Genomic DNA, 22,412 nt, shown 5'->3' on the forward strand with positions numbered 1-22,412 from the left:
CTGTAATTCAGAACTGATTTCTTGTTTGGTGTTTCCAACAACAGTTAAGGTTGTAATATCTGCAAAAATATCAGTGAAACAGTCTTTCAGATGTTGGGGCAGATCATTAATATATAAAATAAAAAGCAGAGGGCCAAGCACAGAGCCTTGAAGGACACCAGACATTATTGGCTTTGATTCAGATATTTTTCCAGAAATACATACTTTTTGAAATCTATTACTTAAATATGATTTAAACCAATCTAGTGATTCTTGACTAAAGTTATATATTTTTAGTTTTTGCAGCAGTACCGAATGGTTGACTAGGTCGAATGCTTTAGACAAGTCAAAGAATATTGTACCAACTAGCTGTCCATTGTTAATTGCATTTATCCATTTATCAGCTATAGATGTAAGGGCTGTTTCACAGGAATGGTGACTTCTAAATCCTGATTGATATTCATATAAAAACTTATTGCTTTCAAGGTAGGCTTTCAAACTGTCACTGACATGACGTTCAATGACCTTTGATAATACAGGCAAAACTGATATTGGGCGATAGTTTTCTTTTTCTGATTTAGACCCTTTTTTGAATATTGGAGTTATTTTAGCTAGTTTAAATTGATCTGGGAAAATACCAGTATTAATGCTATGATTTATTATAGTCTTCAATGGTGCTGCAATTATTTTGTACGATGACTTTAGAAATCGAGCACTTATTCCATCTAGCCCTGGATGGAGTAAGTGAAAATGAACCCAGTATTAAAATTTAACAAGGAATCATGCCAGAAATCTGTCACACCATTATAAATTCCATCAATTTAAGAGCTACAAACTTTTACTTTAACATTACATAAAATATTTTAAAACATTTAAACACTATTTGAAGATGAACTATATACAGAAATTTAAAATCAGTACCACTATCTGTAATATTTTATCAATGGATCATTGCTGTTATCACTGATGCGTCAAAAAGAATAAGGTTAAGCCATAACTAAACAAGAGCACCGCCTTGCGGGTGCTGACGCTCATCTGATTTTTTTTGTGTAATAGAAATATTGTCCTACCCATGATTTTCTAAGTCTAAAAAGGGCCATCATTCTTGCAAAAAGCAGGATAGAGTTATGTTTCTTAATGTACAGTGTCCACTTATGATGGTGAAAAACTGTTGCAAGTTTTAAAGCAATAGCTTTGATAGTTTATGAGAAAAGTTGACTTAAACATAATACTCAACCAAGAAAATGATTTTCTAAGTCCAAAAGGGGCAATAATTATTGCAAAAAGCAGGATGGAGTTATGTTGCTTGCTGTACAGGGTCAGCTTATGATGGTGAACAAGTGTTGCAAGTTTCAAAGCAATAGCTTTGATAGTTTAAGAGAAAAAGTTGACCTAAACATAAAACTTAACCAAGAAATCTGATATTTTCTAAGTCCAAAAGGGGCCAGAAATCTTGCAAAAAGCAAGACAGAGTTATGTTTCTTGCTGTACAGGGTCAACTTATGATGGTGAACAAGTGTTGCAAGTTTTAAAGCAATAGCTTTGATAGTTTTGGATAAAAGCTGACCTAAACATAAAACTTAACCAAGAAAACTGATTTTCTAAGTCCAAAAGGGGCAATAAATCTTGCAAAAAGCAAGATGGAGTTATGTTTCTTGATGTACAGGGTCTGCTTATGATGGTGAACAAGTATTCCAAGTTTCAAAGCAATAGCTTTGATAGTTTAGGAGAAAAGTTGACCTAAACATAAAACTTAACCAAGAAATCTGATATTTTCTAAGTACAAAAGGGGCCATAAATCTTGCAAAAAGCAAGATGGAGTTATGTTTCTTGCTATACAGGGGCAGCTTATGATGGTGAACAAGTATTCCAAGTTTCAAAGCAATAGCTTTGATAGTTTAGGAGAAAAGCTGACCTAAACATAAAACTTAACCAGGCAACGCCGACGCAGACGCCGACACCGACACCGACGCAGACGCCGACAACCGCTCAAGTGATGACAATAACTCATCATTTTTTTTCAAAAAATCAGATGAGCTAAAAAATAATGGAAATATCAACACTTATAGAACAGTCCGATAATGTCTAGAGTCCAAGACACTGAATTTTCACTCTTGATAATGTATATACAAATTTAGGACCCCATCTCCGAAATGACACCGAAATACTGGAGAAAACATAATATTCTACTGCTCTTACTTCTCTTTCCTCTCTTTCCTGAAAGGGGTTTGTTAACTCTGAGTGGGGATGGAGTCAACAGTCTTGTTTTTTTTTTCAAAAGAGGATATTTGAATGAACTTATTTTAACAACCAGTTTTCTTTTTTTGTGGGATGTTGGTGTACTTGTTTTCAATGGCTTCTTCTAATCTTGCAGTATTCAAAATTCTATCTACTAGCAACATACACACTTAACATTACACAAATTGGACAAATATAAATGATGTCAGGGTATGAAGACAGAGCTATCTCTTTGGCAACATGACTATCTCCTTCACAGCAGAGCTGTCTTTCACAACAAAAAGTAAATATTTCTACGCCAAAACGATTTTCGGTACAAATTAATTTCCAAATGAATTGTATACCTTAGGGCTAATATATTTGATAGACAAACAATAGAATAGATAACAGTATCTAGATGTTTAAAGCTGGTGGAGTGTAAAACTGAACATTACAAATAATTATTGTTCTTTTCAAAAACTGTTGTAACAGACTGAAAATACTTCAGGCCTGACCGGGAATCGAACCTGGGCTCGACCTCTATCACCTATGGCAAACACTCTACCATGTCACTATAAAAGCTAGCTCAATAGCAAGGAAGTATAAGTGCACCCTTATACTCTACCCTACTACATACACCCCCTCCATTTTAGAATTCGTCCTCGAATTCCAGGAGTTTGAACCTCTGTAGGACGTGCCAAGGTCTCTATTCATATCTACTCGTGAGTTATTTACGTTGGGCGCCAAATGTAACAGGCTAAAAATACTTCAAGCCTGACCGCGAATCGAACCCGGGACCTCTAACACCTATGGCAAACACTCTACCACGTTGCTATAAAAGCTAGCTCAATAGCAAGGAGGTATAAGTGCACCCTTATACGCTACCCTACTACATACACCCCCTCCATTTTAGAATTCGTCCTCGAATTCCAGGAGTTTGAACCTCTGTGGGACGTTCCAAGGTCTCCATTCATATCTACTCGTGAGTTATTTACGTTGGGCGCGGCGCCAAATGTAACAGGCTAAAAATACTTCAGGCCTGACCGGGAATCGAACCCATGACCTCCAACACCTAAGGCGAACACTCTACCACGTCGCTATAAAAGCTAGCTCAATAGCAAGGAAGTATAAGTGCACCCTTATACTTTACCCTAGTACTACATAAAATATGTCACGGTATAGGACTTGAATATTAAAACAGGGAGAAAATAGCTCAGTTGGTAGAGCATCGGAACGGTATTCCGAGGCACCGGGTTTGAGTCCCGGTCTGGCTGCACATTTTTTTCACCCTGTGACATTTGGCGCCCACCATGGGACAGTGACTGAATATACTCCGAGATCATGTTTACCTTGTTCTCTATCCCATTAGAAATTCGAGGACGAATTTCATATAGCTGGGGAATATGTAGCCTGGCTCCCTGGCTGCATGGTTATCTTTTATATTAATACTGGAAACATTTTTTAAGAAACTTTTAAACCTCTAAAATAGCACAGTTTTATTTGATGGCTGAACCTATGTTTGGAGCCAGGGGCAATAAAAAAATTCAATGCAGAAACAACCTTCTGGAGTTACTTCCCTCTTAATGAAGAAAACTGATATATGTAAATAAGAACAAACATAGGGACGGGAGCCAGTCTAGAGAATATGTCACAGTACAGGACTTGAATATTAAAACGGGGAGAAAATGTGTAGGTGGCCGGGTAGCTCAGTCGGTAGAGCATCGGAACGGTATTCTGAGGCCCCGGGTTCGAGTCCCGGTCTGGCTGTACATTTTTCTCACCCTGTGATGCTGTGACTGATTGGAATTCTCTGGACGATAGTGATGCAAGCACAGAGATGGTCAGCTGCTCTATGCATCCATTTCCACTAAGACCAAAGTGTCTATTTTATCCCTGCGAAAATGACACAAAATGAAGATTATGGAATCTTTTTGGTAGCTCTCTCTACATGCTATACGATGTATACCTAGTCCAAATAATAGGATGTTTTTGGACAGTGTGCGTAACTTTTGACAGATGCTGTCTCGCTTTATCAGATTATAAAGTCAGCCATATTGATATGCTAAATGATTAAGGATTAGCTATACCAGCCTCTGCAACGTATCTATATCCAGATCCAGAATTCACTGATTCTGGTTACATCAGTCATCAGCCATGATCAGGATGTGAATTTCATGACTGTCAGATATTTTAGATTTAATGCTGCCTCTTACTAGTTACAGTTTTTCTCGCAATTTTTTTTATGATCATAATTCACTATTGCTACCACTGTTGTGCAAGCAACTCAAATAAACCGATTAGAATGTTAAATCAGTGACAGGCCCGACTCATGTCATCCGAAATAATTGATCCGAAATATTGCAAGAGAAAGATCAATCTAGTAAAGCAATAATGACAAACAGATGTCGGCAAGTTTGATATGACTATCAAACAAATATATATATATATAACAAAAAGAGTAAATCGAAGAGCATCGCATTTACCTATGGACACCACACAACTCAATTATTTCTAAAAATTTACTTCCTCTCCAGTGCAGTCGTCCATCTTGGATTTTGCATGAGTCAATAAAAAATTAGTGCATAATATAACCTACGGAAACCTTTTGTTTGAGAGATCATTTGATTTATTTTCAGCATTAGTATATTCTTAAAACTCCATTTTATTAATGCATCCATATTTGCAATTAAATTGTTAAATATTGAATGAAACATTTTATAAAATCTTGGCGGAAGAATAAGCACGTGCAATACCGCAACATCACGGACGCCTTACTTTCGGTTTGCAGACAGTAAAATATTTTAACCACCGATAATAAGTAAGGTGGCGAAGCGCCTGATCTGAAAGTATGTCACATAATGTGTAAGTTGTAAAACTAAAATGACTGAACTTTATAGTGAAGTTGTAGACAAATTACGAATTTTACTTTTTTCACTCAAATAAAAGTTCAGGGCTTTGCGGATGATAGCATAATTTATAAAGAAATTAAAACCTTAAGGTACTTCCGCAAATTGAAATTAGAAATTTATGTGAGAAATCAGAATCCTCGAAACAGCTTTCAAAATGCAAGGACATAAAATATATATGATAAAAGTTGAAAAGATATATCTGTAGGCTTGAGAGCATGAAAGCTACGCTGAACCAGTATCTCCAGAGTGGTTTGGAAGAAAATGAGTGAACATTTTTGGTGCAAAATTTTGGTATCGTATGCAACCAAAATTGCTATAAAATATTTATTTTCAAATCAAAGAAATGCCAAAATAGTGCACATGAGTGTTACTTTTTCAAGAAAATGTCGTTAAACATTCTAATGCACAAAACACGTGCAGAGTTTTTCTAAAATATTTCGCCGCCATGTTTATTTCAAGGAATAAAATATATGATTGTTCTTTTACCTCAGATTTCCTTACTGAAATATGTATGTCTCCATATTTATGGTTAGAGATATCCATTTAGTATAGTTTTTCACTGTCCGATCTCCTTAATCTGTTACCGATTCTTCACATTTAAAGAATAAACGCAATGTGTAATGATAGTTTTTCGCTTTACACACCTCTCTTGGACAAGAAAACCGTTTCACTTAAAATTTGTAAGCATCCGCTGGCAAGAAATTAATGGAAGATCGGAAATTTTTCTAAAATAAAGTTGAATTTCAATCATTTTCAAAAACTGGAAATATTGCACATTGTGTTGAATTTATAAATAAAACAAAAATCTCCAAAATAAACCTTTTAGAACTTTTCTGGGAACTATACCTTTCAGCCAAACAATGCATTTCAAGATGACACAAAACTGATTTCTCTTCGTAAACAATGTCAAAGTTCACCTGAGGAACATTGCTGAAAAAGTAAAAGTGCTTACTTGTTTCAGTTTTATGTCCTGTAGAAAACAATCAACTTTCAACTTTAAATGCATATATGTTCTATAATTATTCCAATATAAAAAGCCGCCCAATCTCTTCCGTGAGAAATAAAACAAAGCAAATTTATTTGTTTACACTTTAACCATGTGAAATTAAAGGCATGTACTATCACGAGACTCCCGTGCATTTTGAACCTCGTGGTGAATAAACTGATTTTACTTTAAAGTATGGTGTCTCAGTTGAGCCAGTTATTTGTTAATTTCATAGAACATACATTAAAGAAGTGTTTATGAGATTATGCATATGTACGAATATTTACTAGTCTACTTTGTATTAGCGACGATAGAAATCAATTGTGCACGCACTCGGCAAATAGCAAGTCTATTATTTTCAGGTGTATACTAAACACTGATCCCAATGTTCGTAATTTTCAGATAAAGAACTCGTTATCCTTGGTTTCATAGACAGTCTTAGTACTAGACCGCTGCTTCCGCTGTCAACACCGCAGTAATCACTAATGTAAATTTAATGTCCATTTCTATGCCGGAATTTCAATACACATTTATTATCAGTTTAAATCTATGGAAGTGTGAAAATATATCATTGTTTAACGAAGAACCAAGATACAGAAAAGTTACTTTTGAGATTTTGCTGATTTTAATCATCAGGTTTTCGCGTGAGAAGTTCAACTGATTGCATTTTGTAAAATGTTTCGTAGTTATTTACAATTGTATACAAATTGTATTACCTCCTAACATATTTGGCTGTACATTTTTTCTGCGATTTATTCTCACTGTGTTTTTGAAAACATGCTGCATAAATTCTCATATTGTATAAAAAGTCTAAAGATTAAAACTGGTTAGTTTACGACGCATGAAACAGCCAATAAGGAATCACTATACACATCGAACTTGTCCCGGACCAGTATGGGGAAATACTGTGGCCAAATGTTTCAAGATTGTCTAAAAATATTTGCATATATCGTGATAAAGCAAATATTTCGATTGTTTTTATAAATTATAAATATACAATCACGTATGTGTGAGAAAGTAACGTTATTTAATTTCGGTAGTTACCGCAGGAAGTGCCGAAAATTATATATTCCCACCAAATTTTCCGTGAGAAGCAGCGCGTAAGTACATAAATTCAACTATAATAAATTAAACCTTTTTTATACTTGCACAATCCTTGAAAAGAAATTTGGATCGTTGGCAAATCTTTTTCACATTAAGTCTAAGACTTGTCTTACAATTTTAGGCAGTTTGGTACACCATACGTAGAAAAATCATTGTCCGCACATTGCACTACTTTTATGTATGCTGAAAATAGCAATATGTACAGATTTATTTTCGTTTAACTTTTAATACATGAGGTGGTTATATTTGAAAACAGATTTTGTACTAAGTTTAGTTCTATTCAGTAAGACAATTCTCCTATGCACTAATTGAAACTTTGAACTAACTTTTGCCATTCATGAATTTTTAATAAAGTATTTTGAAAGGATTTATAAATCTAACCAAAAATTTGGAAATATACAGGTAAAATATCTTCTTTGACAAGATCTGAGAACGACCCATTCACATTCGTCTTCTGTATATTTTGGATTTCCAGTATTGCTATTTTTGAGTCGGCTAAAGGCTGAAAGCCTTTTGACGAGTCCTTGCTGTTCAGCGATTCTCTAAATGGACCGAATAACACGTGAAGGGATGTAGTTCCATTAGATTTCTCAAACTTCAAACAGTTCACTGCATGAATGAAGTTAAGTTGTGTCAATTCCCTTTGCTATGACCAATATACGATGTAATCTGTCATATTTATGACTTGTAATTGTGCAATACTCGAATGTAACTCATTAAGCATAAATATGCATTTTAAGAATTGCGCAGGCTTACAAAGCTTGCGTAACATCCAGCGAAAGACAAAAAATAGTTCCACAGGGCTCCAGATAAGATGCGTATTAGCGTAAATTACGTATAGAAATAATGCAAATACGCATGTCTAATAATTTCTAAGCGTATAAAAACGTATATAAAATTAAAGAAACGCACACAATGCTTTTTTAAAAACAAAATCTGAATCGTCTGGATGCGTTAGGTAACATAGCCGATCAGCCTTAATTCTCCCACATTGAACGTAAACACGCATCGTATGATTTCTATAAACTTTGCGTGGGTTGAATTTTGCAGTCAGTAAACGGATAAATTATCGGAAGAAGAAGCTCTTACTGGTTTGTTTAGTTACTACTGATATTAAAAATGATTTTAATTCTTATTTTTTGAGAAATAAATAAATCGGCGAAATTAAATAGTATTTTCATGTAGTTTTTGAAATCGAAAGTAGATCGTCTATGTTTGGCTGTTTTCACGAAACGTAACAACTTTTTTATGAAAAGATTTAAATAAGAGGTAATTTAACCATAAACTTCAATGTCAGATACTGCCAATTGCTGCTAAATGTCTTCGTATCATCACAATTTGTAAAATATATTGTTGAAACTGGAGAAAAGTGTAATCGTATCCAGATATAATATTTTGGGTAAATATCGAGCTGTGTTATGAAATTTTAAGAAAAAAAACTAAAAATAAACTGAAACTGGTAGACTATACTGTCAGTACATCAATCATTAGCCGACTCGGGCCCTTCAGGCCTTTGATTATTTTATCCAATCAGACGACTTGTTCGAATGTCAAAGAGTAAGAAAAATATGCAGTCATTCTAGGGCTAGAACCCGGGACCCCTCGCTTACAAAGCAAGTGGCCTACCGACTGAGCTAGCCGGCTATCTAATACATTACGACATAAGAATTGTAAATATCAAAAGACAAGGCTACAGGTAGATTTGCAAGATGTTGTAAGTTAGGCTCTGATTGGCTAGCGAAAGGGTCGTCAGAACGAGGCTATGAATAGGTTGTTCTCAGATCCTAGGCGTAGCGTAATAGGAGATGTACTTCAGTCAGATTGTCTTCTTTGTTTATTTCCAAATTTTGGTTTTACTTTTTAAACAGCTACTTTTAGTTCAGGTCTTGCAAACTGAGCTGTTTTGTACTCTGGAACAGCTGCATTTGAAAGCTTTTGTTCACTATATTTTCACACCTCAAATGAAGGTCATCCTAAATTCAAGATGGCGGAAGTACCTGAAATGACTCTATAAACTTCTTCAGTCTGATGTGGAGACTGGAAGCTGCTGGTAAATGAGGACAGGATTGGTTGATGCATTTCCATCCTGATAAATGTGACATCCTTAGTATTACACAGAAAAAAAAATCCCATCCAATTTAAGGTTTCGATGGAGGCCTTGAGAAAGAAAAATCAAACAACACCAAATCATAGAAAGAAAGAGTTGTTTGACATGAAAATTGAACAGCATGTAAAACATGTATATTACTTTACGAAACAAGTGTCAGTATACTGATATAAACATTGAATTCCGGAAAAGGGCTGCCTAAAGGGGCTCCACTTCCGGACAGTTAAACGCCTTTAAAAACTCACCATTTTCAAAGAACTGTTACACATGTTTGTTTTGATGCATTTGCAATAGCGTGCGAGTGGTGAAATTTCGCGTAACAAGGTGGAACATAGTTTTCAGCAATTGTTTATCTTTTTTTCTTTACAAATGACATTCATTTTCAAAGGGAGACAACTTTTTCTCAAAGATTACTTAAAATAATCGGAAAAAGTTGTTTCCCTTTGAAAATGAATGCCATTTGTACTTAAAATAATCGGGAACAGTTGTCTCCCTTTGAAAATGAATGCCATTTGTAATGAAATAAAGATAAACAATTGCTGAAAACTGTGTTCCACCTTGTTACGCGAAATTTCACCACTCGCACGCTATTGCAAATGCATCAAAACGAACATGTGTAACTGTTCTTTGAAAATGGTGAGTTTTTAAAGGCGTTTAACTGTCCGGAAGTGGAGCCCCTTTAGGCAGCCCTTTTCCGGAATTCAATGTTTATATCAGTATACTGACACTTGTTTCGTAAAGTAATATACATGTTTTACATGCTGTTCAATTTTCATGTCAAACAACTCTTTCTTTCTATGATTTGGTGTTGTTTGATTTTTCTTTCTCAAGACCTCCATCGAAACCTTAACTATAAACTCATATCATACTTTTGAAAAAGTTCAATCATCAAAGTATTTAGGCGAAACTCTTCAAAACAAATTGAAATGGGATAAGCACATAAACCAAAGAGCTATAAAAATAATTATTTTATACTTCTTTGCACAAACTCAATAACTAACAAAGCAGATCAGTCCCTGGCTTCTTGCATAGAAATTTAAAAATTAACTCTACTAAAGTGAAAGAACAAGCTATAGTAATTTAAGACCAAAGTTGGAATATTCATGTACTGTTTACGGACCCACACACTAAAAGCCAGATAGATCAGGTTGAAAAAGTTCAGAGAAGGGCGGCTAGATTTGTTACTAATAGAATGATATAATACAAGCTCCTTTTCTGATATGTTAACAAATTTGAATTGGCCATCATTAGAGATAAGAAGAACCAGAGCCCGCCTAATAATGTTTTTTTAAAATCGATCACCATGTAGTAGCCATATACCCAGAAAAGAATTTACTAATTCCAGCTGATGCAAGAACACGGCATGGACATAGTAACATACACAGCTTCAAACACATTGGCACATCCTAAGACTCTTCTAAGTATTCAGTTTTCCCTAGGGCAGTAGGTCAGTGGAACATGTTGCCAGCTGTCGCACACACAGCAACCACAGTTGACTGTTTCAAATCTCTTGTCACTGTGCCTGTCCTTATCTCTTCCCTCAGTCTTTAAATACTGACCAATGTACAAAGTTTCATTAATGTAAAATTTGGAAAGTTTTAATGTTTTGGCACATGTACAAATCTGTTGTAAAAACACCATCAATTTTTGTTTTATTCAGCACCTACACATAATCTTCAGTTTTGAAGGAGTATAGTTATTTGAAGAAGAAGAAAAATAGGTCAGTATGCCAGATCAAAGGAAAAGCTTATGAACACTCTAGAGGCCACAGTTGTAATCCAATATTTATGAAACTTTGTCAGAATGTTTGTCTTGATGATCTCTAGGTCACTTTTGAAACTGGGTTTAAAAACTAGGTCAGTAGGCCAGATCAAAGGAAAAGCTTGTGAACACACTATAGGCCACAGTTGTGATCCAATGTTTATGAAACTTGGTCAGAATGTTTGTCTTGATGATGTCTAGGTTAAGTTTGAAACCGGGTCATGTGGGGTCAAAAACTAGGTCAGTAGGCCAGATCTTAAAAGCTTGTAAACACTCTAGAGGCCACAGTTATGACTCAATCTGTATGAAACTCAGTCAGAATGTTTGTCTTGATGATATCTAGGTAAAGTTTGAATCTGGGTCATGTGGGGTCAAAAACTATGTCACATGGTCAAATCAAAGGAAAAGTATATGAACACTCTAAAGGCAACAGTACCGGTAACTGTTGTGACTCAATCTTTATGAAACTTAATCAGAATGTTTGTTCTGATGATTTCTAGGTCAAGTTCGAAACTGGGTCATGTAGTGTAACAACAACACTGTATTATTGATGAAAGCAGATTAAGATGAATACCGGTATTTGAATCAAATCTAAATACATGTATTCAGAAAAGATTAATATTTTGAAGTTAAGTACAACATTCAGTAATGACTCAGTCATGATTAAAATTAAGGTTAAGTATACTCATCCAGTTACAAAATGCTGACTTTAAAAACTAAGCTACACTAGCTGTCAATGTCCTGGAGGATATTTGATGGAAATTAATTAAGTGTTTATGTGTGTATCTTGATGGTTTTAAGCTCACCTAAGCACAAAGTGCTCATGGTGAGCTTTTTGGATTGTTGGATGCCTGTGGTGCATCCATCCTGTTGTCTGCAATTTCTTAGTTCAACATTCTCTTCCTATTAAAAGTAATGTGCCAGTTTCACTCAATTACTATACAGGAATGTTCCTTGGATGGTCTGCTTTCAGATTCCTTAAAACAACGGACATCCATGCTGAATTCGAAATGGCAACCAGAAGGAAAATCTTGAAAAAAAATTTTCTCAGAAACCTCAGATCTGATTTTTAGCTCACCTGAGCAAGAAGTGCTCAAAGGTGAGCTTTAGTGATCTCCCTGTGTCCGTCGACCGTCAGTCGTCCGTCCGTCCTCGTCAACAATTTGACTGTTAACACTCTAGAGGTCACAATTTTGGCCCAATCTTAATGAAACTTGGTCAGAATGTTACTCTCAAAATCTTGGATGAATTTGATATTGGGTCATCTGGGGTCAAAAACTAGGTCACCAGGTCAAATCAAAGGAAAAGCTTGTTAACACACTAGAGGTTACAATTTTGGCCAAATCTCAATGAAACTTGGTCAGAATGTTACCCTCAGTAAATCTTGGACAAGTTTGAGATTGGGTCATCTGGGGTTAAAAACTAGGTCACCAGGTCAGATCAAAGGAAAAGCTTACTAACACTCTAGAGGTCATAATTTTGGCCCAATCTTAATGAAACTGGGTCAGAATGTTACCCTCAATAAAATCTTGGACATGTTTGATAGCAGGTCATCAGGGGTTAAAACCTAGATCACCAGGTCAAATCTGACACTGAAGAGGCCACATTTATGACTGTATCTTCATGAAACATGGTCAGGATTTTAATCTTGATGATCTCAAGGTCCAGTATGAATCTGGGTCATGTAGGATCAAAAACTAGGTCACCAGGTCAAGTCAAAGGAAAAGCTAGTTAACTCTGTAGAGGCCACATTTATGACCATACCTTAATGAAACTTGGTCAGAATGTTAATCTTGATGATCTATAGATCACCTTCAAACTGGGTCAGGTGGGATGAAAAACTAGGTCACTAGGTCAGATCAAAGGAAAAGCTTGTTTACACTATAGAGGCGACATTTATGACTGTATCTTCATGAAACTTAGTCAGAATGTTAATCTTGATGATCTTTAGGTCAAGTTCGAATCTGGGTCATGTGGGGTCAAAAACTAGGTCACCGGGTCAAATCAAAGGAAAAGCTAGTTATAATAATAATAATAATAAAGACTTTATTTAAAGAGGCAACACAGTCAGGTAACCCGATCTTCCCTGTGAGCCTCATCATATATACAATATTTACAACAGTGTAGACTTTCAAATTAACATAGTAATAAAATACATAATTATAGTCATGACAAAAAGTTATATAATGCAATAAATAATTTGAAATATATGCACACAGGCACTCACACACATACACTCACACATGCGCACACACATACAAAATGCACAATTATAACAGTAGAAAATGACACAGAAAATTTCTATAATTAATAAATGTGGAATTTGCCCCTGAAAACCATTTTTAGACCTGTGACCCTTTCCAGTATGCCAGGTATTTTAGTTTAAAACAACTTAAGTTTCTGCAGTACGGACTTCAACAGGCAACTCATTCCATAGACTGGACCTGAATAATCGAGACATTTCCGAAATATTTCTATGTTTGGCTTTGGCAAGTACAATTTTGTTTTGAATCTAATGACCTTAAGTTAACTTTTTGACTTTGTGCAAGTATGTGAATTTGTTCTGAAGTAGTCTGGGCATATGTCATTAAGTGATTTGTACACAATGATTGCTTTTTTATATTTAACCCTGTCAGGAAATTTCATCCAATTTAGTGTAGTAAATAGTTCCTCTGATGGAGTGTCAACATTAGTATCAAGAATTGTTCTTGCTGCTCGTTTCTGAAATTTTATAATTGTTTCAATTTCTGTTGCATTGCAGTTACCCCAAACAGAGCAGCAGTAATCTAAATGTGGTAAGATGTACGCATTAAAAAACATTTTTCGCACAGGCAAGTCTAAGAAACATTTTATACGTTGCAAGAGATATAGTTTGGAGTTGCATTTTTTTAGTACTTTGTGTACTTGTTCTTTCCATTTGAGACCCTGGTCAACTTGTACTCCCAGAAGGCTTTCCGAGTCAGAAAATTCTATTTTTTCATTTCCAAGATAGAGTTGAATAGAGCTATTGACTTTTGGTTTATTTGTTGTTTGTATTGCCATTGCCTTTGTCTTTTTTGCATTAAGAGACATGGAGTTGTTCTGACACCAAGCAAGGATTCTGTTTAGAGAATTTTGAAGAGTATTTTGTACTTCAATGTTTGTTTTACCTGCTGCAGTTATTGTGGTGTCGTCCGCAAACATGTCTGTGAATATATCTTTTAATTCATTTGGTAGGTCATTGATATACATCACAAAGAGTAGGGTCCAGGACTGATCCCTGAGGCACCCCAGATTGAATATGACCCAGTTTTGATAGTTTCCCTGAAACACAGACCCTCTGATACCTGTTTGACAGGTAAGATCTAAACCATAGTAAAGCTGAATCACTAACATTAAATGATTTAAGCTTTTCAAAGAGTGTTGCATGATTTACCAGGTCAAAGGCTTTAGAGAGATCAAGAAAAACTGTGCCTACTGTTTGTTTTGAGTTAATTGCATTAATCCATCTGTCAGTAATAGCAGTCAAGGCTGTTTCACATGAATGATTGGCCCTAAATCCTGATTGATAGTTGTATAACAGCCCATTTTCTTCTAGGTAGAATTTTAAACTGTTTGAGACATGTCTTTCAATAATTTTTGATAACACAGGCAGTACTGATATTGGTCTATAATTATTTTTATCACTTTTTGAGCCTTTCTTGTAAATTGGTGTTATCTTTGCAATCTTAAATTGGTCAGGAAATATTTTGTTTGCAATACTTAGATTTAGTACTTTGGTAAGAGGCCTTGCTATTATCTTTGCTGACATTTGTAAAAAATTTAGCATTTAATCCATCTAAGCCAGTGGACTTTTTTGAATCTAAATTGAGTAATTGAGTTTCAACAAATTTTTGTGTAATTGGTGGTATGTCATATTCATTGCTAGAAGTGTTAGTTTGTTGACTACAGTTTACATTTGATTTAAATTCTGTTCAACAGACTGAAATACATTAAGAAAGAAGTTGTTGAAAGTGTTAGCTGTAGTTTCTGGATCAAGTATTGGGCTTCCAGATTCATCATTGATAAAATTGGTTTGGGACTTGGAAGAGTCTCCAGTTAGATCTTTTAGGTTTTTCCACAGTAATTTTGCATCTTTATTGTGATTTTTATTAATTGTATCTGTGAAGAAGGACTTTTTTGCCTGATATATCATATTTTTTACTTTTGTACGCCATTCTTTGTATCTGCTTTTATTACCTATGCGTTTAAGTTAACACTTTAGAGGCCACATTTATGACCATATCTTAATGAAACTTGGTCAGAATGTTAATCTTAATGATCTTTAGGTCAATAGGTCAGATGATCGATACAGGGCCTTCATGACCCTCTTGTTTAATAATTTCACAGAAATGTTTCCTAGGTGACCCTTTACAAATTGCGACCCTTTACCAAATTGCTTCAAATTGTTTTATTTTCTTAAAAAAAAACAGGGTACAGGACTAGTTATCGCTAAATTTCTTCAAATGATTCCTTTTTGTTAAAAAAAACATTGCTGCCAGGGGGTGAGACTTGTTTTCCCTATTCGGCTATGTGGAAAAATTTGAAAATCTCTGCTACTGGCACGATTTCAAAATATTTTGACAGCAGTGTTCTTTAGTCTTTAGGTGACATTCTACCAAATTTCTGTTTTGTTTAAAATTATGTCTGCCTAGGAATGGTGCTTGTTTTCTCTATATTGCTATAATAATTAACAATGGACAATATTAAAATCTTCTCCTCTGATTTTAGCTGCTGACACCTCCCCCCCTCGCTCCCCCCCCCCCCCCCCCCCCCCCCCACACACACACACACACATTTACACCACACACATATACATATTGCTTGCTGTTATTTAGTGTGTAGATCTACTTATTTAAATCTTTTTATCAGAAAATGCCTATTTCAAAATAATTTCACAAACTTGTGCCTTCCTTGTGTGACCTGTCTACCTAAACTGTTCATGCAAGCTGTGTACTTAGACCTTTACAATGGACACGGAGATGTAAATGTAAGCGTACTCTGTACTTTGGTAAAAATTGACTTAGGCGGTCCCACTAGCTTCTACAGAAGCTTGCTATCTACAGAGTTTGGCGACAATTCGTATACTTCAGCTAGAAACTGGAAACCATCTGTTTTGCTCGACGGTCCAATTACTGAATTATTTTTAGCTCACCTGTCACAAAGTGACAAGGTGAGCTTTTGTGATCGCGCGGTGTCCGTCGTCCGTGAGTGCGTCCGTCCGTAAACTTTTGCTTGTGACCACTCTAGGGGTCACATTTTTCATGGGATCTTTATGAAAGTTGGTCAGAATGTTCATCTTGATGATATCTAGGTCAAGTTCGAAACTGGGTCACGTGCCGTCAAAAACTAGGTCAGTAGGTCTAAAAATAGAAAAACATTGTGACCTCTCTAGAGGCCATATATTTCACAAGATCTTCATGAAAATTGGTCAGAATGTTCAGCTTGATAATATCTAGGTCAAGTTCGAAACTGGGTCACGTGCCATCAAAAACTAGGTCAGTAGGTCTAAAAATAGAAAAACCTTGTGACCTCTCTAGAGGCCATATATTTCACAAGATCTTCATGAAAATTGGTCAGAATGTTCACCTTGATGATATCTAGGTCAAGTTCGAAACTAGGTCATGTGCCTTCAAAAACTAGGTCAGTAGGTCAAATAATAGAAAAACCTTGTGACCTCTCTTAAGGCCATATTTTTCATGGGATCTGCCTGAAAATTGGTCTGAATGTTCATCTTGATGATATCTAGGTCAGGTTTGAAACTGGGTCACGTGCGGTCAAAAACTAGGTCAGTAGGTCTAAAAATAGAGAAACCTTGTGACCTCTCTAGAGGCCATATATTTCATGGGATCTGTTGAAAATTGGTCTGAATGTTCATGTTGATGATATCTAGGTCAAGTTTGAAACAGGGACACGTGCGGTCAAAAACTAGGTCAGTAGGTCTAAAAATAGAAAAACCTTGTGACCTCTCTAGAGGCCATACTTGTGAATGGATCTCTATAAAAATTGGTCAGAATGTTCACCTTGATGATATCTAGGTCAAGTTCGAAACTAGGTCATGTGCCTTCAAAAACTAGGTCAGTAGGTCAAATAATAGAAAAACCTTGTGACCTCTCTAAAGGCCATATTTTTCATGGGATCTGCATGAAAATTGGTCAGAATGTTCACCTTGATGATATCTAGGTCAAGTTTGAAACTGGGTCACATGCCTTAAAAAACTAGGTCAGTAGGTCAAATAATAAAAAACCTTTTGACCTCTCTAGAGGCCATACTTTTCATGGGATCTGTATGAAAGTTGGTCTGAATGTTCATCTTGATGATATCTAGGTCAAGTTTGAAACTGGGTCAACTGCAATCAAAAACTAGGTCAGTAGGTCTAAAATTATTAAAATCTTTTGACCTCTCTAGAGGCCATATTTTTCATGGGATCTGTATGAAAATTGGTCTGAATGTTCATCTTGATTATATCTAGGCGAAGTTCGAAACTGGGTTACGTGCGGTCAAAAACTAGGCCAGTAGGTATAAAAATAGAAAAACCTTGTGACCTCTCTAGAGGCCATATTTTTCATGAGATCTTCATGAAAATTAGTGAAAATGTTTACCTTGATGATATCTAGGTAAAGTTTAAAACAGGGTCACGTACCTTCGAAAACTAGGTCAATAGGTCAAATAATAGAAAAACCTTGTGACCTCTCTAGAGACCATATTTTTCAATGGATCTTCATGAAAATTGGTCAGAATTTTTATCTTGATAATATCTAGGTCAAGTTAAAAACTGGGTCACATGAGCTCAAAAACTAGGTCACAAATAATAGAAAAAAAAACGACATCATACTCAAAACTGGGTCATGTGGGAAGAGGTGATCGATTCAGGACCATCATGGTCCTCTTGTTCTCCTATTTTTAGTATTATATTTTGACCTTGGCATTTACCCTAATGCCATCAACACTGCTAAAACAAAGTATTTAAGTTCCGATCGAGATTTTAACCACAAATCTTCAAAATTCTTAAATGTGAAATGTACTCTGGACCAGTGCCTAAGATCGCTGCACACACTGGAGTCTTTCAAATACAGCACATTCAGACTGAACCTTCTGGCTGCAAACACAATTCGAGTCTTGGTTTTTAGCTCACCTGAGCACGAATTGCTCAAAGGTGAGCTTTTGTGATCGCCCTGTGTCTGTCGTCCGTCGTCAGTCGTCTGTTGTCAACAGTTTGACTGTTAACACTCTAGAGGTCACATTTTTGGCCCAATCTTAATGAAACTTGGTCAGAATGTTACTCTTGATAAAGTCTTAGATGAGTTTGATATGGGGTCATTTGGGGTCAAAAACTTGGTCACCAGGTCAAATCAAAGAAAAAGCTTGTTAACACTGTAGAGGCCACATTTTTGACTGTATCTTCATGAAACTTGGTCAGAATGTTAATCTTTATGACCTCAAGGTCCAGTTTGAATCTGGGCCATGTAGGATTAAAAACTAGGTCACCAGGTCAAATCAAAGGAAAAGATAGTTTACACTGTAGAGGCAACATTTATGACCTTATCTTAATGAAACTTAGTCAGAATGTTAATCTTAATGATCTACAGGTCAAATTCATATCCGGGTCAGATTGGGTCAAAAACTAGGTCATCGGGTCAAATCAAAAGAAAAGCTATTCAACACTTTAGAGGCCACATTTATGACCATATCTTAATGAAACTTGGTCAGAATGTTAATCTTGATGATCTTTAGGTCAGTAGGTCAGGTGAGCGATACAGGGCCTTCATGGCCCTCTTGTTCTTGAAGCTACCTGAAGGCAAGGTTTCACTCTAATATAAATTCATTGAGAGGACACATTAAAAAAAATGTTTTTAGCAATATTGATCTTGACATTGAATCTAGCGCCCCAAACACTATCCCAAGCTAGGTCTCCAAATACATTTGCTGTATACTATTTATCTTGGAAATTTGCCAGTCTGAAAAGTTGTTGACCAGAATTAACTTACCCCAATGTAGTTATAATCAGGCAATTTCTGTTTCGGAACTTTTTCTGAATTCTTGTACAACATGCAACTTCACTTGATAAACCACAGGAGTCTGAAATTCTATCAATAAGACCATATAGAAGTCTATCTTTACAAAAAATACCCCCTATATATATATAAAATAAACTAGGGGTATTTTTTGTAAAGATAGACTTTTATGGTCTTATTGATAGAATTTCAGACTCCTGTGGATAAACGTAGTTCCATTTAAGTGTATTTTAATGTGTAATTTTATAAAAAGGGCTTATTGAAATGCAAGAAAGAGGATTAAATCAAAATTGAGATATTTGTACCATTTTATAACTAAGACTATCAGTAATAATGTCACAAGATTTTATAAAAAGTGAATTGTCCATAGAACACATAAATTATAGTACTGTTTTCCAAAACTAAATGGAATTAGAGCAACAAACACATGCTGAAATTTATGAAAACTTTGAACTAGTTTGCTTAAACGTTATGATTTCTAATAATATTTTGTTAATTATAAGAATGAGGAAGAAACCCTTGCCTTATTTATGTAAAGATAAAATGCTCGTCACGAGCCTCGCGTTTTATTATTAGCTCACCTGTCACAAAGTGACAAGGTGAGCTTTTGTGATCGCGCGGTGTCCGTCGTCTGTCGTCCGTCCGTGCGTGCGTGCGTGCGTCAGTCCGTAAACTTTTGCTTGTGACCACTCTAGAGGTCACATTTTTCATGGGATCTTTATGAAAGTTGGTCAGAATGTTCACCTTGATGATATCTAGGTCAAGTTCGAAACTGGGTCACGTGCCATCAAAAACTAGGTCAGTAGGTCTAAAAATAGAAAAACCTTGTGACCTCTCTAGAGGCCATATATTTCACAAGATCTTCATGAAAATTGGTCAGAACGTTCACCTTGATGATATCTAGGTCAAGTTCGAAACTGGGTCACGTGCCATCAAAAACTAGGTCAGTAGGTCAAATAATAGAAAAACCTTGTGACCTCTCTAAAGGCCATATTTTTCATGGGATCTGTATGAAAGTTGGTCTGAATGTTCATCTTGATGATATCTAGGTCAAGTTCGAAACTGGGTCATGTGCGGTCAAAAACTAGGTCAGTAGGTCTAAAAATAGAAAAACCTTGTGACCTCTCTAGAGGCCATATATTTCATGAGATCTTCATGAAAATTGGTCAGAATGTTCATCTTGATGATATCTAGGTCAAGTTCGAAAGTGGGTCACATGCCGTCAAAAACTAGGTCAGTAGGTCAAATAATAGAAAAACCTTGTGACCTCTCTAGAGGCCATATTTTTCATGGGATCTGTATGAAAGTTGGTCTGAATGTTCATCTTGATGATATCTAGGCCAAGTTCGAAAGTGGGTCACGTGCCGTCAAAAACTAGGTCAGTAGGTCAAATAATAGAAAAACCTTGTGACCTCTCTAAAGGCCATATTTTTCATGGGATCTGTATGAAAGTTGGTCTGAATGTTCATCTTGATGCTATCTAGGTCAAGTTCGAAACTGGGTCACGTGCGGTCAAAAACTAGGTCAGTAGGTCTAAAAATAGAAAAACCTTGTGACCTCTCTAGAGGCCATATATTTCATGAAATCTTCATGAAAATTGGTCAGAATGTTCACCTTGATGATATCTAGGTCAAGTTTGAAAGTGGGTCACGTGCCATCAAAAACTAGGTCAGTAGGTCAAATAATAGAAAAACCTTGTGACCTCTCTAGAGGCCATATTTTTCATGGGATCTGTATGAAAGTTGGTCTGAATGTTCATCTTGATGATATCTAGGTCAAGTTCGAAAGTGGGTCACGTGCCATCAAAAACTAGGTCAGTAGGTCAAATAATAGAAAAACCTTGTGACCTCTCTAAAGGCCATATTTTTCATGGGATCTATATGAAAGTTGGTCTGAATGTTCATCTTGATAATATCTAGGTCAAGTTCGAAACTGGGTCATGTGCGGTCAAAAACTAGGTCAGTAGGTCTAAAAATAGAAAAACCTTGTGACCTCTCTAGAGGCCATACTTGTGAATGGATCTCCATAAAAATTGGTCAGAATGTTCATCTTGATGATATCTAAATCAAGTTCGAAAGTGGGTCACGTGCCATCAAAAAGTAGGTCAGTAGGTCAAATAATGAAAAAACGTTGTGACCTCTCTAGAGGCCATATTTTTCATGGGATCTGTATGAAAGTTGGTCTGAATGTTTATCTTGATGATATATAGGTCAAGTTTGAAACTGGGTCAACTGCGATCAAAAACTAGGTCAGTAGGTCTTGAAATAGAAAAACCTTGTGACCTCTCTAGAGGCCATACCCTTGAATGGATCTTCATGAAAATTGGTCAGAATGTTCACCTTGATGATATCTAGGTCAAGTTTGAAACTGGATCACATGCCATAAAAAACTAGGTCAGTAGGTCAAATAATAAAAAAACCTTGTGACCTCTCTAGAGGCCATACTTTTCATGGGATCTGTATGAAAGTTGGTCTGAATGTTCATCTTGATGATATCTAGGTCAGGTTTGAAACTGGGTCAACTGCAGTCAAAATCTAGGTCAGTAGGTCTAAAATTAGAAAAATCTTTTGACCTCTCTAGAGGCCATATTTTTCAATGGATCTTCATGAAAATTGATCTGAATGTTCACCTTGATGATATCTAGGTCCGTTTTGAAACTGGGTCACGTGCGGTCAAAAACTAGGCCAGTAGGTATAAAAATAGAAAAACCTTGTGACCTCTCTAGAGGCCATATTTTTCATGAGATCTTCATGAAAATTAGTGAGAATGTTCACCTTGCTATCTAGGTAAAGTTCAAAACAGGGTCACGTACCTTTGAAAACTAGGTCAATAGGTCAAATAATAGAAAAACCTTGTGACCTCTCTAGAGACCATATTTTTCAATGGATGTTCATGAAAATTGGTCAGAATTTTTATCTTGATAATATCTAGGTCAGGTTCAAAACTGGGTCACATGAGCTCAAAAACTAGGTCACTATGTCAAATAATAGAAAAAACGACGTCATACTCAAAACTGGGTCATGTGGGAAGAGGTGAGCGATTCAGGACCATCATGGTCCTCTTGTGTTAATTAACTAGTTGAATAAATTCAGTAAAAGAACTCACTTATGTTAGATCATCTATATATTTCTCCAACATCCGTAAAATTCAAGTATTAAGATTAATAATTCACTCAAATGAATAATCAAAATTATGTAAATCTGTATTACGCTGAAAGAATGACCACAAATCTAATCAAATTTCAAAAAGGGGCAGCAAGAATAATTCTAGATAAAAGCTATGATACTCCATCTGATGCTTTATTTAGCGAAATTAAA

The 22,412-nt window shown here is 35.8% G+C and overlaps 2 protein-coding genes across 9 annotated transcripts in view; one reads left to right on the forward strand and one right to left on the reverse strand.

Annotated features, from left to right (window-relative positions):
* LOC123558064 (E3 ubiquitin-protein ligase SH3RF1-like) overlaps nucleotides 1-4,826 on the reverse strand; it is a 29,965-nt gene extending 25,139 nt beyond the window's left edge. The window contains exons 1-2 of one of the 3 annotated variants that reach the window (XM_053542522.1): nucleotides 4,680-4,791; nucleotides 3,978-4,089 (exon numbers count right to left, since the gene is read on the reverse strand). The gene's annotated coding sequence lies outside the window, so the exon portion shown is untranslated. Of the gene's footprint in view, nucleotides 1-3,977; nucleotides 4,090-4,679 lie in introns of all 3 variants that reach the window. The other 2 variants (XM_053542523.1, XM_053542521.1) reach the window with 2 other exon arrangements.
* A 124-nt stretch (nucleotides 4,827-4,950) lies between these two features.
* Nucleotides 4,951-22,412, forward strand: part of LOC123558065 (proton-coupled amino acid transporter 1-like) — a 44,975-nt gene continuing 27,513 nt past the window's right edge. For 5 of the 6 annotated variants that reach the window (XR_008370858.1, XR_008370859.1, XM_053542524.1 and 2 more), the window contains exon 1: nucleotides 4,954-5,058. The gene's annotated coding sequence lies outside the window, so the exon portion shown is untranslated. Of the gene's footprint in view, nucleotides 5,059-22,412 lie in introns of all 6 variants that reach the window. The other variant, XM_053542526.1, reaches the window with a different exon arrangement.

The sequence above is a fragment of the Mercenaria mercenaria genome, chromosome 5, assembly GCF_021730395.1.
Source record: "Mercenaria mercenaria strain notata chromosome 5, MADL_Memer_1, whole genome shotgun sequence".
NCBI classification, from domain to species: domain Eukaryota; kingdom Metazoa; phylum Mollusca; class Bivalvia; order Venerida; family Veneridae; genus Mercenaria; species Mercenaria mercenaria.